Source organism: Buceros rhinoceros, unplaced genomic scaffold (assembly GCF_000710305.1).
Source record: "Buceros rhinoceros silvestris isolate BGI_N320 unplaced genomic scaffold, ASM71030v1 scaffold6451, whole genome shotgun sequence".
Lineage (NCBI taxonomy): Eukaryota > Metazoa > Chordata > Aves > Bucerotiformes > Bucerotidae > Buceros > Buceros rhinoceros.
The window spans coordinates 88,254-93,459 of NW_010394885.1; positions in this window are offsets into that span (position 1 = coordinate 88,254).

A 5,206-nucleotide genomic window follows, 5' to 3' on the forward strand; every position below is an offset into this window, starting at 1 on the left:
AGGCTGTCTATCCTAGTGACTTACGGGCAGCTGCTGCCTTATGCACGATAAAGCGCCTCCTTAGAAATGAGATGCTAAACAAAATAAATAGGAGGAAAACAGACCTATAAATTTATGTAGTGCACAACAGGAGAGATGAGGTAGATTTGAGAGTGAATGCACAGGAGTCTTTGGAAAGCATGCAAGTTCTCTCTTCAATAGAGGCATGAGTTTGAGGGATGTAACTCCACTTGAATCTCCCTCTTCCTCTGACTGGGGTGTTTACCTTCTTATTTCCACTACCTGTGGCAGACATTTAACAAGTATCATAGCTGAATGCCAGCTTTCCTCACAAATACCGATGTGCTGTCACAACAGGGCTGCTAAAGAGAGGAATTCCCAGTCCAGACCTACTGAGAACTATGATAGCAAGTAAGTGCACGATGACTCTGGTGCAGCTAGTAGTTTGAAACACATGCACATACGCACATGTGCACGTGTGCATAGCCTCCTGCTGAGAGCCCACCTATTCTCTCCTAAGGGTGATTTGCCACTTAAACTGGGTGCAGTTAGATATGCAATCTGCCAGTGTGTTGAATAGGCTCAGTCTTCTCTTTTCTTGTGGCCCTTTGAGGCCTGAGTGGGAGAGACATCTCTGGGAGCGTAGCAAAACTTGCACCTCCGAGAGTTAGGTCATTCTCTGTGTAGTGAGAGCAACACCTTGTATGAAGAAAGGACAAATGTGAAATCCATGGGAGGATGACAGCAGGGAGGGTCTCTTACCGACTCAAAATCTCTGTCTTAATCACTCACACTCGTCATTCCAGTTATAAACCTTTCCTTGTCCACATTCCTTCAAGGGAAGTGTAGGGGTTGCACATGGCTGTGATGGCAGTATGTCTGGGTTTGTGGTGCATCATGTAGGTCCTGGATGAGTAAAAGAGGCTTCAGGTGAATTTTCACTTGTGCCAGTGTTTCACATTTGGGATGCAGATGGATAAGCTAAGATAGCTTGTCAGAGGTCTGTATTTCATTATACCGCCTGGGAAATGTTTTGGTACCTTAGGAAACCTGTTCCCCCTGCCGCAGAAACAGTTACTGCCCTAGAGGAAAATGTTACGTTTTGCCTGACTTTGAAGAACGCTCACTGTGTTAAACCATTAACCGTGGTAATCCTTTTTCCAAACAGTCCCTCCTCCTAGCTTTGGGGCGCTTTAGCTGCTTCTAAATTGTTGGCATTGGCAGCACGTCTTATCTCTTGAGTGCACAACCTGGGTGTGCTCCAATGTGTCTGGCTATCCCAGGAGACTGTTTTGATGCCAGACAAACTAGTGAAGAACCCAAATGTTGCCAGAGCAGGAAGATGCCTGTTACTAAAAAATTAATTGTTCTCTTTCGCGATATGCACAAGTACGTGCATGCACAAGTATAGCATTGTCCAGCGTTTAGATCTACAAACTTTTTTATTTGTTTCGCCAATCTTGAACCTTTTTAATAGGTATTTCTTCTTGGGTCAAGTAGGCAATTCAGATTTACGTTTTTGGAGAAGTCTTGCCTAGATTAGTTCAATCATTTCCAAGAAAAAGGATATTGAAAATTGTTGTTTTGTGCACACTGCATTAATAAAAAAAATTCTTTCAGAGGTTTCGCCAAGAAGCTTTGGTGTTTCCATGTTCCCAATTTCGCAATGGGATGCCATAGTGTCAGGGGCATGCCTTTTGCTATTTTTCCAAGATAAATTGCCTCTATTTGGCTCACTTAGCAACTCTTGAAATTTGACAGGTGCGTGTGGTCGGTAAGGAGATTTAGAAAACTTGGCACTGAGGCATGCTTCAGACCATGACTTCGGAAGCTAAGCACAAGTGTATAGGTGGCTACTTGGGAATGCTGTCTTGCTAGGCTGAGAGCCGAGCGGTTGTTTTGTGGGCTCACAGTGCTTCAGAAAGCATACCAGAAAGCAAGATGGAGGAATATTTCTAGATTAATACAAAGGGAATGTAAGGGCAGTACAGACGGGTGAAAGGGAACAGACAAAGATTTGATCAGCTTGAGAGCCCAGCCAAATGGCTATCGTCTCTTTTGGACAAAGTATGTACAGACTACGACTGGCTATGACTGTAAGACTCAGCGTGGGAGATGGTGAGAATTAAAGATAAGGACGCAACTTCAGTTGAATCCCTGTTGCTTTATGTAAGCATTGGTGCTACTGCTTGTATTTACGTGGGCTGTTTGGGCACACTCACCTCCGCCAGGACTAAGCCTCCTGGATGAACTGGAGTCATGCACAGATTGAGACTGGTGTTGGACGCAGCTTTACTTGGAGAGTTGTTGAACTGGGGAGAGAATTGTCAGTGATGCAAAGGGTACAAAGCAAAATAAGAACAGTCTGGGTCTGGGCAGATGAGTGTGGGCTTGGCAATCTGAATTCTCTCCCTGCCTCCTGGAGGAAGTGGCCAAGTTTGACAAAGCTACATAGTATTTGGCTGGAGAAAGGTAACGCTGGAGGAGTTCTTTGCTACCTGGGGTCAAAGCCCCCCTTAGTGCCTATGCTCTCAGTGACAGAAGCCAGCACCATGCTCCTCTTGTCCCTGCCTCGCAGTGTCATACAGGAGGCCCATGCTATGCTCAGCTCCCCTCTCCAGTCTGTAGGAGGAGGGATGGACAGACAGAAACAGAGCGCTCACAAGCTTGTGCGCAGCAAGCCACAAGGTCACCAAGTCCTCTGCACGCTTGGATAAGCACAAATACTTCTAGCGTTTGTTCCCTGTCTGTTTCCCTCTCGTATAGATGTCCTTTCACTCCTGTTCACTTTCTAATGTGAACACGGGTCTCGACTGGAAGTCTTTGTGAGCACATGGAAAGATCACCCGCTATTCATTCCGTAGTGACTGAATAGTGACTTGGAAGCTATTCCCAAACCAGTAAAAAGCCTTCTTCCTTGATGGTGCTGACCAAATAAATCCTGTGGTCATCACCTTGAGTTTGGAGAGGACAAAAACCCATAAAAATCTGTAGGGGAAAAAAAAATAAAAAGCATCTTATTTCTTTAGACCTTGTATCCATGTCCCAGTACCCTAAATAGCAGTGTTTGGACTAACTGGGAAGATTCTGGAGCTCTCCACCTCAGAAGCGGACTCAAAAATGCCAGTGTTGAGCAAACCAGTTAACTTAGAAAAATTGAGGGATAGAGGGAATTGGTTTTGTTTTCAATCTTATAGTGGCCAATTAAACCTGGGCGATGTTATTGCTGTTCTATCTCCGCGATAAACACTGGAAACTGCTCTTGCTGATAGAATACCTGGAAACTGCTTTGTTGTTGAAGTGCTTCAGAGCCTTCTTTTCCCTATTTGCAGCTTTGCGAGTGGAATGTGGGCAGCTGAGAAGCTGAGCAAGATCAGGGAGGCCTTCATGCCTCAAGGTTATTCTGATTTGCTCAGTCGCCTGTTTTATACACACTGGGGACTGATAGCATTTCCCTTCCCTTTTTGGTTATCTTCTATTCCTTCATCAAATCTCAGGAACCTCTACCACTATGGCCTAAGGGCAGCCTTCTGCCAAGCATCTGTTTATTGTGCTTGTGTCATTATTTACTGGCCTAGTGTCTACTTAATGTGTCTAAGGCCTGATTTATACTTCCAACTAATGTGAATTTACACCCCAGTCTTGTTTAATCTCCCCCTGTCAGGCTCACACACTTGACTGCATAGTCACAGAACAGATTTCTCGCTATTTGATCACATTAGGCTCTCAAAATTCAGAGCTCTGTCCGATTCGAGACCTTCTAACTGCAGAGCCAGTGAGGTAGGTATCCAACTACTTGATACTATGGTTTGGAAACTCACTTTGTTTATAATTCTGCATTTGTGCAACAGAATATTGCATATAAGCCTTCATCAGAAGTCTCTGCTAATCAGCAGAGGCAGCAATGCGATTTAGCATACTTTGAGGAGAAATAGAGGGCATTATACGTGTGAAAAAGCAATGGGCTGCATCTTCTCAGGAGATAATACAACTTGGGAGCTGCATCTAAATATGTCTTTCCTTACTGTGCTGTTCTGTGCTGTACTGTGCCCAAACAATACAGACAGAGCTGCCATTACAGTATTTATGTCTCATTTCTCAAAGTGATCTGGGAAGAGCAGGCAATAATAATGCTTTTTTATTGTGAATTGCCTCTGCAGATCCTCTCTCTTGGGAACATGCTCAGTACAGTCCATAGAACCTCTCTGGCACATCACCGGTGGTTACCTCATGCATATTTACAAAGCACTTAGGTATCTCTCAAGCAAAGGCACGAGGCATGCATTGTGTTATTTTTAAAATGTGGCAAATACGCTGCTCCTGGCACTGCACACTGTCTATGCCAGGCCTTCGGAGACCACACACTCACAGCAGGCAATAGCAGACAGTAACAGGCAGGGCTCAGATGCCTTGAAAACCAGTCAGGCAGAGCACAGCACCGTCCCTGCATGGGCATAAGCCTCCGCATGTGTGTACCTTGGCAGAGTGCTTCCATGGTGCAAAGCTGCTACCTGAAAGGAAGTCTCTGCATATTTCTCTTCCTTCCTTCCTTTGCACTGTTTGGAAGATTCTGCCTCAGGCATTGCAAAAGTGCTGGTAATGAATGGTTTCCTCTGAGCACAGGTGGTGTCAGCCACCAGGGTAAAGGCACCACTCATAAAGCCAGGTCGGAGAGTGGAGGGAGCCCTTAGTTCCTCTAAATGTTGGGCTGTGGAAGATCCAATCCAAGGGCTGCCTCTACCTGGCTAATGAGCAGCTTGAACCATCCCTTTGTCTATAACCATCCCGTCCCTTTGTCTGTGTGATAACTCCAGGCATCCTGACTGCTCCACACTTGGTGTTGAAATACCGAGTGGGTCTTCCACCCACTTCTGTGCTACCGAGTCCTGGCCCAGGGAAAATGTTGCACACAGTAGAACAGCTTTCAAGAGCAAGTGAGATGTTGCCCAACAGTGGTTTGAGCTGATCTCTGTCAAAGCTCCCCTTTTTCTGACACCTTCCCACACTTTTTCTGACCCTGCCTGACACTTCCCACCCCCCTTATATACAAGTGGCCACCAGTGAGCTACTGAAAAGGGCTAATCTGATTGAAAAATTAACCCAGAGATGGTATCACAGGCAGATCCGAGTTCAAGCAGTTGCCTGAACTCTCTGCTTCGTTGTTAGTGCTGACAGAAGAGGTTGGGAAACTGAGACTCTGTAGGGA